The sequence below is a fragment of the Lutra lutra genome, chromosome 7 (assembly GCF_902655055.1).
Source record: "Lutra lutra chromosome 7, mLutLut1.2, whole genome shotgun sequence".
In the NCBI taxonomy this organism is placed as follows: Eukaryota; Metazoa; Chordata; class Mammalia; order Carnivora; family Mustelidae; genus Lutra; species Lutra lutra.
In genome coordinates, this window is record NC_062284.1 from 18,333,797 (window position 1) to 18,347,350 (window position 13,554).

At 42.7% G+C, this 13,554-nt stretch overlaps 1 protein-coding gene across 2 annotated transcripts in view; it reads right to left on the reverse strand.

The window, feature by feature from the left end:
- CERS3 (ceramide synthase 3) overlaps window positions 1–13,554 on the reverse strand; it is a 109,228-nt gene that overhangs the window by 75,854 nt on the left and 19,820 nt on the right. The gene's annotated exons all lie outside the window — the stretch shown is intronic.

Consider the following 13,554-nt stretch of genomic DNA (forward strand, 5'->3'; position numbering starts at 1 on the left):
ATGTATCTTCCTCTTCTATCATTCTTTGGTATGAAAAATCATTTAACAATAATCTCTATAACTTCAACATGCCCAAAGTCAAACTCATGAAAGCTTCAAGTATGTATAAGTCTACAGTAGTATCCTAAGAACTTCTCTAGGAAATAAAGAACAAGTATATTTAATTTCATAATATAGTAAGTTCAGATTCGTCCATGTCAACAAATACCTACTGGGATTCTATTATTTATCAATCACTGTGCTAGGTACTTGAAAACACAAAGATTAAGAAAATGGCATTCTTGCCCTAAGGACCTTACAGTCTGTGGTCAAGGCTGGCCTGAATACCTAGATGATTTTGACATACCTTAGGTACAATAAATAGATATGGGGTGCAGTGGGAGCAAAATGATGGACACTGAACCCGGCCGGGAAGTGCCAGAGAAAGATCACTGGAACAGTAGATCCTTGATGTCCTGAAGAGTTAGTGAGATAAACCAGGGAAAGGCAGGAACACAGGGAGGAGGGAATAGAAGTGCTAAGGAGGGAAAGTGCTATAATCAAGTAACCAGAAACACAGAAGAAAACAAGATTAGATGTTCTAGTCTCATTGTTGAAGCATGAACGATTTTTAGTCTTGACATTTTGAACTTGAGGATGTTTTGATTTCATCTTTAAATAGTTAATTAGAGAAAGGAATCACAATGTCCTCAGATTCACAATAGGGAGGTTGAAGTATGGCTGTGGTGGGAGTAGGGTAAGGACCAAGAGAGCAGGAAGGCTCCATCAGGGGTGAGGGTCAGAGGGTGGGGTCCTGACAGTGCAGATTTCCACCTCCAGATGACGAAGAATACCAGAGCTTGGACCCTGGTCCCCTTCAGAAAAATCTATACCACAAGCAATAGCTGATAAGATAACTCCTTGCTTTGCTTTGCCCCCCTCCACCATTAAAAATGTGCTCAGCCCAAAGTAGCACTACCTCAGTCACACCCACACCTGCAAGGCTTGTGTGCAGAAAGAGAAGGGCTGCCTTCTTTTTCATGTGTTGATCATTTCATTATAATTTCTACTCTGGGGGAGTCCCATTAAGACAGTTGCAAATTTGTGCAAATATGGTGGAATGAAGATAATCAAGAAAGACTTGTTGAATACTTCCTATCAGGCTTTGGGGCCACAGAAAGTAAAGGGGGTGATCCTGGACTCAGGGAACTTACGAGTGAGCCAGGACTTATGTGGATCTGGACTCAAGAGGAGGCAGGGAGAGCAAGTGAAAGAGTTGTCAGGAAGGGAGAATCACACACTTTGGTAAGGGAACTAGGGATTCACGTTCAGTTGCCTGGGCCATCTGACGTAACGGACTGAAAGAAGAGATGAAGAGAGGAAATCTGTTTTGAGTGCACAGCCAGATAGAGGCCAAAGCCTATTCAACTTCCTACAGATTTCAGAAACCAGCTCTGGCCATGGGAGGCTCCCTGTCATGGGCAAATCTTGGCCTTGACCCTCACTACATCAGAACGAGCTACACCTGCAAGGGCAAAGATATTTTCTCCTTAAAGTTCACCTCAGCACGTTCATTACTTGATTTGCTCCAAATTTAATAGTCTAGGGCTCAGGGAACAAACAGCAAGGGTGATGAGTTAGTTTTTCTCTTGCTATTGGTATAATAATTGTTACACAAAAATGGTTTGCTCGATCCTAAAATGCGACTCCAGGCAGCACAGATTCCTTTGTCCAGAATGAAATATAACTAAATAAATAGCTTACAATGGCTACGTAGGGGTTGCCACTCTAAATAACATCATTGTGTATCATACATAAGCAATGAGTCAGGATCTTGAAAGCCATAGTAATGCTAATATCCCACAGCCTAAAACATTGAAAGCCAAATAGAAAGAATACAGAAGTTGAGGGTGGGCCCCTGGAAAACATAGTGTCAGGCTGAGAAAAAAATAAATCTCATTATTTATTCTTTCTTTAGGTGCTGCCACCAACCATCAATTATTGCTAATAAGCAAAAACAGTTAAGACTCCCTTCTTCACACCATATACAAAAGTTAACTCTAAACAAAGCACAAACCTAAACACAAGGGCTAAAACTGTAACACTCTTAAAAGACTAGATAAGAGTAAATACTCATAACCTTGGGTTTAGGCAAAGCCTCTTTACATATGACACCAAAAGCACAAATGGCAAAATTAAGAGGAATCGATAAATAGGACTTCCTCAAAATGAAAACTTTTTGTGTGCCAAGAGACACCATCAAGAGAGTGAAAAGACTACCCATGAGATGGGAGAAATACCTGAACATCACACATTTGATAAGGGATTTGGACTTAGAATAGAATAAGAACTCATGCAACTCAGTAAGAAAAGGACAAATAATCCAATTCAAAAATGGGCGAAGAATCTGAATTTGAATATTTCACCAAAGAAGATAGACAAATGGCCACTAAGCTCATAAAAAAACATGCTCAACCTCATTTCATGAGGGAAGTGCAAATCACTTCCACGCTCAGAGCTACTGTTCACACCCACTAGGATGGCTATCAACATGAAGATAGCAAGTGTTGGCAAGGATGTTGAGAACATGGCAGGTGGGAAAAGTGAAATGGTACAGCTGCTGTGAAAGACAGTCTGGGAGCCCCTTGAAAGGTTAAACGTGGAGTTACCATATGACCCAGCAATTCTATGTGTAGGCATTCAAGAGAGTATTCCAGGGCATTAAAATGATTCATGCTACAACACAGATGGTTCTTGAAAACATGCTATGTAAAAGAAGCCAGACACAAAAGGCCACATAGTGTGATTCCATTGATGTGAAGTGTCCAGAAGAGGTAAATCCACAGAAACAAAAAGAAGGTTACTAGTTCCTCAGGATGTATGAAGGGAGTGTGGGGAGAAACACAAAGTGGCTGACGAGGGGTACAGGGTTTCTTCTTGGGGTGATGAAAATGTTCAAAGATTAAAATGCGGTGTGGGTTGTACAACCATGAACATGCTGAAAAACATTGACTTGCACACTCTTTTAGATGGGTGAGTTGGATAGTCTGTGAATTATATCACGAAAAGGAAAAAAGAAAAACTGTTAAGAAGCCTCCTCAGTTTCAATCCTTTTACCCCAGAGCTCATCCTGAACTTCATGCTATAGCTCCCCATTATTTCATTTATGGGGCTTAAGTGTTACCTCCCAAATTCACCTGTGTCCACGAGCCCAGAAAAGTCATTAAGTGAAGGAAAGACTATATACCTCGATAAAGATGTCAGCATGATTTAAAGTTCATGACTTCTTGGAGGAAGGAAACAGCAGGCTTTAAAGCAAGAACAAACTAACTGCCCTGAAGGCAAAGTGACTGCCCTAGCTGATAGCCTTTTTGGGGGTAAGGGTACTTGGTAGACATCCACAAGCCAACATTTTAACTCAAGCCATGGGCTTTAAAACCCAGGCTACGCCTCTCACCAGCCTCTCTACCATCCTGTTATTTCTCGCAGGATGAGATCAGAGGCTAAACACAGAAATGAGCTGAAGAGAACTGGGGCCAGCAGTCTCCAATCCTCTGGGCTGCTTCAGTTTACTAGCAGGAAACAAATCACAGACCGTCAGGCTCCCGCTAGCTGCTCCTAAGGCCACAAGCCTGTGCCAGTACCTCTAGCCTCCTTCATAGCCACTTTTTCCTGACTCTAGTATACCAGATGTGCCATTTTGGATGTAGCCCAGTGTCCAGCTCTCAGAGCAGCAGGGGACATCAGCACTGTGCGGGGGGGGGAGTTGGTGCACTGCCTTTCCCACTGTGAGAGCCAAGGGAGACCATCCTACATCTGCTGAGAGTTGGCTGGGATGGCCTTGGCTTGGCCAGTTGGATGCTTTCCTCAGGACTTTGAGTCTAGAGCGGAGAGCGATATCCAGCAGCAGCAGATGGCATCCTGCCTAGGCTGCTGCTGCTGAAAAGATAGTTGCCATCCCTTGGCTTTTTGGCTTTCCTGATTGCCCTGGTTCCTTGGTTTCCACTGTCATCCAAGTCTGGTCCACCAGCCTTCCTTCAGGGCTGTGAGTCCCTTCCAATGAAGTCCTTTCTTTAAGATAGTAAGAGGTGGATTCTGTTGTCTCTGAGATTTTAAGTGGAGGAGGAACTGGGGGCATTTGTCAGTTCCTCCCTCCGATCTCATCTTGCTGACAATGGGCACTCATGTATCCCCTTCTCCCCCCCCCCCCCCATTTTTGCTTCTATTCTGCCTAAGTTTCAAATCTGACAGTGACATTATTACTAGTCACCACTTGAGGTATTTTTCAATGTAAAAGAGGGTGCTGGCTTCTTTGACACAGACTTAAATAGGTGCTTGGTAGATGACAAGACATTTACCTACCCAGCAAGTAGAGCAACACCTTTACGCCACATTAACTAAGTATCACAGTATTTCAATAATAACCGGGGGGGAAGGGCATTAGGCAATCCTGACATGGGGAAGTACCAGCATTTTTTCAGAGCCAATAGGTGACGGCTCTAAGAATAGTCCTGAGCATTTGCAACAATGAATCTGTCATTCAAGGCCCCTTTCCCCATGGCTCCTTCACTTCTTGGCAGTTGGAGAAGCCCACTGATTCCCACAGTCAATTTATAGCCCACCTCTCATCTTGATTCATTTTGCTCAACTCTAGGACTTTATGGCAACTGTAATATTGTCAGCTCTGTTGACTCTTCCATCTCTGCTTGGTGTGCTTTTTAAGCAAAGGTATTTATTTACTCCTTGACTACTCCCAGTGCTTTTTTTCTTTTCTCATCAGCTACACAAAAGTCCCCCTTTCCCATCCCATGTCCATTCTCTCATTCCTGAAACTCATATGTATATAAAAGTATCTGAAGGAACTGTACTATTTATATTAAAAATATATGAAGCTCTTTTTAAAAGTAAAAAAAAAATGTGCAAGAAAAACACCTGTGGTTATTTCTTTATATTTTGCAGAAGAATCAGTATTGGAGGTGGCATCATAGCCCAGCTGTGTTTTCCCACCTGCCAATACTGTGGAAGTTTTAAACCCTATTTTCAACTCCAGCTGCCAGTAGTTTGCAGGAAGACAATCTCCCTAATGTAGGTTTTTATGACTCATTATTTTCTGACCTCATGGATACAGAACCCAACAGGGTGAAGGAAGCCTGTTGAGCCACTTTCTCAGATGAACACCATTAAATTTGACCTTAGGACTGAAGAAATAAAACCATCTGGGCCACTAGTTTATCACTATTTGAAGAAACGTTTTTGCAAAGTACTAAAAAAATGTGGTCCACTGACCCTAGCTGAGGTAAGAACTCTGAGTCAGGCTGAAGTTTTGGGCAAGTTATGAAATTCTGGTAATTATCTGTGCAATATCTACTGTAAATAACCACAGCGCCTTAGAATATAACTCTACAGAACATATCTCTTGGATAGAGGAGGGTGACAAGAGTGTGTCTCTATGGAATAGAACACATCTCTCCCAGAAAGGCTGGTGACCGGAAGTGGGAAATTAGTCAGATAACGCTAATTGAATTAAAGGTGTATTCCTGAGTGATAAAGTGAAACAAGGACATGTTGGAATCAGCGCTCACTATCTCGGAGCATCATTATGGTTGGAGGAGGTGAGAGTTGGTGAGAAATTTGGAGACTGGGTGACCAGCTAGATTATGGTGGGATGAGGGTTCTCTGGAGACACAGAGTCAGCTCCAGCAGAACAAGGACCTTGCCTGGCTTGTTTACTGTTGTATACCCAAGGCTTGCCACAGAGTAAACACTAAATAAGTATTTGTTGTATTCAACAGAAAGGTAACCGAGGCTAGAGTGGACTTTTGAACACTCCAGGAGCGATGCTATAGCCAAAAATGATATCTGGTTTCACTATCTACAAACAATCTCATTTTTATCAGTTGCAAAATAATTTTTAAAATTTGGTGCAAGGGTATCAGGTAAACATGTTTATCTACATTTAATCTGTTTGTGTTCTCTTTGGAATGAACTTTACCAACTCAGCCAAAAAAACTGGTTATGCCTCAAGATAAAACACAAAGGGAAACAGCAGCACCTACTTGCTTCCTGTCACTAGTGTAAGGACGGAATGAATGGCAAATTCCAATTCTAAAAGCATTTTAAATTGTGCCATTGCAAATGGATAAGACAAGGCAAATGACAGAGCAACTTACCTCTGAGGGCTATTTATTACAATGGAGTTAGTGCATTAAAAGCCTGCAAATGCCTGGGCTTATGGTAAGAGGAACAAACAAACCAACAAACCCTACTCTTTGTATAGAGAAGTAGTTAACTTGCAACAAGATAATAAGTGATACTTTCATTTTAAATTTTACCTTGATATCAGTTTAAAGACTTGAAGAAATTCAAAACACACCCACAGATTTAAAAAAGAACAATTCAGTATTTGCAAACAAAACCAGGTATCACCTCAAAGATGTCATTGAGGGGCCTCAGGAGGTACTGAGTTTCCAATCATTCTGCCTTTTATTTAGAGTCCCCCTACACCCTGGACCCCAGGTTTTACGTGGGCATGTGACTACCCTGCCACATGATACATTTCCCAACGTCCCCTGTAACTAGATGTGGCCATGTGTGACTACGTCTGGGTCAAAGACACAGTGGTAGCATTGATTTGAGTGACCTCCTTAAATACCAAGCTGTGTGTCCTGGCTTCTCTCCTTCTTCTTTCTTAATAACTGAAAATAGGGATGACAGGATATAGGAGCAAGCTTTGAGGCCAAATAGCCCATCTTCCTGGCTACATACAAGAGAAATAAACTTTTACCTTCTCTGTAAGTCATTGAATTTTGAGTCCTTTTTGTTTTAACTGCTTAGACCATAATTCGAACATATAAGGGAAAATTGAAAGGAGAAGTAAATTAATTACTATATTGCTGTATTGTGTTATATTGCTTCCAGGCAGATAAAGCCTGGAGACATCTGCTCATCAAATTACTGTTTAGAGAATAAAAAGGAGACCTACAGACTGGGAGAAAATATTTGCAACATTTGAAATAGAAAGTACCTGTATCTACAATATATAAAGAGCTCCTGAAATTCAATAATAAAAAAAAATCAGGAGACTTCTTCCATAAGTCATTTGGGGACATGTTTTGCCATTAATATTCTGCCTACTGGGGAGCATCCTAAGTATTTACTCTGCCTTTAGGGCTTCTTGCATAGAGCTGGTGCCAATTATCAATTTATTGCCTCTCAACTCCCAAATTCACTTGTTTTTTAACCCGCTGTGTGAAATGATCTGGTGCCTTTCCTATTTTCCCTTTGCCAGCTAGCTCTGGAGTTGTCAGTAGAGGATGGTGAAGAGACATTGCAGGATGAAAGGGTTTTACTTCCTCACTCTGGTACATCCAAGTAAAAGGCTCCAGGAGCCCCTGGCAGCCAGCAGATTCTCCTGGCAGCCCCCTTGGGAGTTTTGTAGCAGAGAGCCTCCAATGAGACACTTTACAGTGAATAGCCCTCCCCACATCCTTGAGGGCAAATATCTGGCAAATTCCAGGGAGCTGCTTTCCAGACTATTCTGCTAGTACCAGGAGTAACTCCTCTGTTCCCTCCCCAACTGGTCTGCCCTCAAGGGGGTCCGGGAAGGGTGGTGTTTCCTTGCAGGCTCTGCTTCAGCTCCAAGGGTTATAAGTTTCCTAGAGCAGTGATCCCTATACTCTTTAGAGTTCTTCCTACTGGTCAATGCCTCATGTCTCCAATCTTGATTGGGTCCAGACAGCCTTGCTGGAAAAGTCTAACCTTATGTGCTTAATCTAATACTAATTTGCAAAAGCTCAAGTTATCCTGAAAAGTTTAAAAAAAGAAAAGAAAAGTCTCTGGAGTTCAAATTAGAAGGGAGAGCCTTCTCATTTTTCCCTTCCAATACTGTGTAGAGTTTGCGTATAGATTAAATAATGCCTTGAGATTTCAGGAAGATGGGCTTCTGCTCCTTTCCTCCTAGCTCCATTTAAAGCTTAGTTAGGTTAATGTCCCATGAGCTGGCTATCACTTTCTGCAAGGGCAACAATTCCTCCCTGTTAGTAAACATAATTGGGATATTTTCCCAGCAAAACTAATAAACCCCTAAAATGCCAGCTAGGCACTTGGCATCTGTATGGGGTCAAGTTCTCTTTGAAGCCAGGGCTATCCCCCAGTGTTATTCTCTTTAGGCCATGTTTCTCTTGGCTCTGTAATAAAATTTCACAATATGCCTTGATCTAGGGTCCTAACGGAAATCGTCCCTTCCTAACTAACTTAAATATTGAGCTAACGAAGTTCAATTCCTAGAAAATCACAAGTTGCTGTTTGCTGTTGTGTGCAGAAGAAAGCCCATTTGGGGATGGCTCTGCCAGAGGCTTACTGTTCTGAACGGCCCCAGCCTCCTTTGAAGGCAGCTCCTCGGGGCCCTACCCCATCTTGGGAGACTCTTTTTTTTTTTTTAAGATTTTATTTATTTATCTGTTAGAGAGAGAGAGAGGGAGAGAGAGAGAGCACAGGCAGACAGAATGGCAGGCAGAGGCAGAGGGAGAAGCAGGCTCCCCGATGAGCAAGGAGCCCGATGTGGGACTCGATCCCAGGACGCTGGGATCATGACCTGAGCCGAAGGCAGCTGCTTAACCAACTGAGCCACCCAGGCATCCCTTGGGAGACTCTTATAAATGAGAAGCTGTAACAAGCCCCCAGGCCACTGGGCCCCTGTCTGCTTTTCCAGGCTATGCCTCCCTTCCCCTTCACTCTGAGACCCCACAAGCCAGGTCTGGTGTCTGACCCTTGAGAACAAAAGACAAAGTTCTCTCCTGCCTTCAGGCATGTACATTAACTATTCCTTCTGCCAGACACCCTTTCCCCATCTTTACCCAACTCTCTTCTCCTTGTCCTTCAAGCTACAACTCAAGCTTCCCCAAGATCTCCTTGAAGACTTCTTATGACCCCTACCCCCCACTGCTTCAAATCCAAATCAAGGACTGCCATCGCTCCATGTTTTCCTTCATAACCTGTATCAAATTGGTAAATATATGTTTGCATATTGATTTGATTAAAATCTGCCCTCATCCTCAGACTTCAAGATGCAGGACATCCCAAGAGCATCCCTAAGTTGGCATACTGTAAGGGCACAAAGAGTTAAGTGCTCAATAGATATTAAGGGAAGTTAGTATATAGCACAGTGGTCAAGTCCAAGGATTTGGGAATCCAGACTGAATGGGTTCAAGGCCTTGTTTTGACACTCTAAGAACTGTGTGCCCTCGGACAGCTAACTTAATGTCAGTTTCTTCATCTACAAAACAGGTGATAACTGCATCTCTCTGATAAGGTTGTTAAAAGGGTTAAGTGAGTAACTATCTGTAAATCACTTTGTCACAATCCTGTTAAATAATCGATTGGAGTCAAGGTCTTAAATACCATTTGCCCTTCTAAAGAGAAGAGCAAAACGAACTTTTAGGTCCCAAAATTCTGTAACTGACACCTGTTAAATTAAAAGAAGTCATTTAAAAATAATATACAGTGCTGTGACTTAGTTAAAACACTTACATTTTAAAAAAGCCTAAATGATACAGCCGCTTAGGGTAACAAATTTTAGGAGTCACTAAAATATTCAAACCTACCTTGGAATATATATGAAACTGGACAAAAAATATGTTTAGGCTATAGCTAATAAATAATACTTCAGTGTTCATAATAATGATTGCTTTAAAAATCTGGAATATTTAAGTCCATTTTGAAATGTTAACTCTATTCAATAACATTCAACTAATATTAAAAATTATATTTACCAACATGCAAAATGTTTAGACGTAAAAAAATTCAAAATTATATCTACACTTTAATTATATGATGGTATATGATTTCATTTTAAGATTTTTTTTTTTAATTTGACAGAGAGATCACAAGCAGGCAGAGAGGCAGGCAGAGAGAGAGGAGGAAGCAGGCTCCCCGAGAGAGCAGAGAGCCCAATGTGGGGCTCGATCCCAGGACTCCGAGATCATGACCTGAGCCGAAGGCAGCGGCTTAACCCACTGAGCCACCCAGGCGCCCCTGATTTCATTTTTTTTTAAAGATTTATTTATTTGACAGAGAGAGACACAGCGAGAGAGGGGAACACAGTGGGAGAGGGAGAAGCAGGCTTCCCACAGAGCAGGGAGCCAGATGCGGGGCTTGATCCCAGGACCCTGGGATCATGACCTGAGCTGAAGGCAGACACCTAATGACTGAGCCACCCAGGCACCCCTGATTTCATTATTATGCTACTTTATACATATACATCTAAATGTGTGTGTGTGTGTGTGTGTGTGTGTGCGTGCACGCATGTGCACATAAAGGCAAACCGAAGGAAACCTGAAAAAAGGGTAAAATCCTTAGTGTTGAAAATTTTAAAATTATTTTTACCGCTGATAATTTGTTACTGTTGATCCAAAATTAGGAAAATTAATAATTGATTTCTTATTAATGACTCAAGTCAACAAAGGTACATTTTGTTCTAAAAATCATACTCTCATCCAGTCCAGCCCTATCGATATGAAGAAGGAGTCCCAGGGAAATACAGGTGCCTTGTCCAAGCAAATCCAGGAAAGCCAGTGTTTTCCCAATACACACACAGCTGCCCCTTACTAAGACGTGTTACTAAGGTGATTTATTTTGCATTAACATTTTGAGAGAGTAATTTTTCATGTAAATGTTTCATATACAAAAGCTAATAGCTGATTTGAAGGAAGGCAAGTTTGTTACCTACACAAAACTTCTCCCAGCCTTCTTCTTATACATGCAAAAGCTAACTCCAGAATCTTTTGTATTCTAACAATTTCAAAGAAAATTAAATGTGCTTCCATAGTCACTATAAACTGACTTCAGGGGTGCCTGGGTGGCTCAGTTGAGTGACTCTTGGTTTCAGCTCAGGTCATGATCTCAAGGTCATGAGATCAAGCAGGGTTGTTGGGATCTACACTTAGTGAAACGGGGGAGCCTGCTTGAGATTCTCTCCCGCTCTCTGCCCCTCCCCCCTCTAAAAAAAAAAAACAGCTTTAAACTGACTTCAGATTTTGAAGATTTTATTTTATTTTATTTTATTTTTTATTTGTCAGAGAGAGAGAGTGAGCACAGGCAGACAGAGTGGCAGGCAGAGGCAGAGGGAGAAGCATGCTCCCCACAGAACAAGGAGCCCGATGTGGGACTCGATCCCAGGACGCTGGGATCATGACCTGAGCCGAAGGCAACTGTTTAACCAACTGAGCCACCCAGGCGTCCCTGACTTCAGATTTTGAAGGTAATAAACATAAGACAGAAAATGCAGTTTAGGGACTGCTCTTTGCTCAGCAGGGAGCCTGTTTCTCCCTCTGCCTCTGCCTGCCACTCTATCTGCCTGTGCTCACTCTTGCTCTCTCTCTCTGACAAATAAAAAAAAAAAGAAAATGCAGTTTAAGGAGGCGGTATTCAAATTTTCATTCTTCCAGATGCCCCTTTAACTTTATCATGTCTCTGCTGTATCTCTGCCCCAGTTGCTAATTGACAGAGATTGCCAAAGCCCAGGTCAAGGCCAAGAAAGAGGCAAGTTACCAAGAAAGTTTACTTACACTGGCAACATGGGTAGAAACTTGCAGAAAAACAAGTATGACTGAAGTCAGCAGGATATGAAGAAAAGTTACAGAACAGAGAAGTCTTAGAAGGATGTAAACCCTAGGGTTTAAAGAGAAGGGACCCAAGCTGATTGGGAGGGACTCTACAAGAAATTTACACAGGATCCACTGTTCATAAATCTGCCTTCAAAGGCAGAATTCCCTCCCCCCTCTTGTTTTTTTAGTTAAATTTAGAAGTCAACAATGTAAACAATGTAAAGAGTTGGGTAAATAGGCAATGCTGTTGCAATGTAAAGAAATGTTAACCCAATTAGCATCACGTCAGCATCTCCTTTCCAGTTGCTATTAAATATTTTGCTCCTCTTCACCAAGTCCTTCCTCACAAGCTCTCCTCCCTGGCCTGGTGAGTCACACATCTTGCTCCACAAATTACCCTGTTATTAGTCTCAGGGACAAGTGAGTGATGTAGGCAAGAGCTAGGGGGCTGGGAACCTTGCTGACAGTGACTCACTCCCAGAGGAGCCTGAAGAGAGGCCCTGATTCTGTCTCAGTTCTCCCATCTGAGAGGCGAGAGGACTGGCCTAGAGTCTGTAGAGCCCTCATGGGGACCGCTGAAGGGTGCTGCAGAAGGCTTCCTGCCAGTTAGTCCCAGATAAGAAGAGTCAGCAAGATTGCCATACATATATATATATATATATTGCAAGCCTGTAATTGATGAGTAAAATCCAAAATGGAAAAAAAAAAAAAAAAAGGCAGTCCTTCACATACCACCAAATTTGAGGAAGAATTATGGCTTTAGAGTCAGAAAGCCCAAGTCTGAGCCCTAGCCTTGCCTCTTAAAACTAGATGAACTTGGGGGGTGGGGTGGCACCTGGGTGGCTCAGTCGGTTGGGTGTCAGACTCTTGATTTTGGCTCAGGTCATGATCTCAGGGTCATGAGATCAAGCCTCATGTCTGGCTCCATGCTCAGCATGGAGTCCTCTTGGGATGCTCTCTCTTCCTCTCCCTCTGTCCCTCCCCCTGCTCTCTCCCTCCCACCTCCCTCCCTCTAAAATAAATACATAAATCTTAAAAAAAAAAACCACATAACTAAGTGAACTTGAGCAACTCAGTCTCTCTGAATCCTTTGCTAGCTCCCTTGCTCAACGGCCTAATTCCACCTTCCACAAAGACCTGTTGCAGATGGAGAGTGATTCATAATGTGGAAATACCTAAACGCAGTAAGGGGCCAGATCTATGTTACAGAGTCATGTTATCTTCACCTTATTGGGTCTGGGCAAGACTCCCGATGTCAGGCTGGTTTAAATAGTAAGATTAAATGCTCAGTTTAAAAAGATTTCCCAAGGGAGAGTAACGGGACACCCCTGTCCCTTCACAGAAGCATCCTCCCCATGGTCTCCCCATCTCTCACTGTGGGGAAAAGATAACTGGCTTCATTTCCTTCTTTCAGTAAGAGAAGCCTACCTATAGGACACAGACAAGGCAAACCTAAACAGAAAACCTAAGAACAGACTTGGACAGACTGTACTACACAATGTCATCTAGTTCAGACCTTTCAGACAAGCAGACTCACCTGGGGTGATACCCAGGCCACTCCCCACAATACCCTGGGGTGGAATTTCTGGGACACGACACGTGGGAACCCAAGACCCAGTGGCTTCTCAGGGAAAAGGGGTTTGGGGCTCTGAATGCCCAACCTCGGCCCTTTCCAGCTACCTGAGCTAGAAGAGCATGTGACTTTCTTCCCAGCCTTGAATTCCTCATCTATAAACTAGGAATGATATTTTCTATTTCTGTACAGCCCCAATCGGAATTAAATAAGGTCATGTGTCTAAATCACTCTGTAACTTGGGGCATATGGTGAGTGCGTTAGGACTGTCACTATTTACCTTTCCTCATCAATGGCACCACGGACCTTGAGGTGGCCCAGCACTCAGCCCTCATTCACTGATTCCTACAGTCCCCTAGTCATTGGTAAGGTCACCTGGACTGAGTGTCGGAAAGGCTG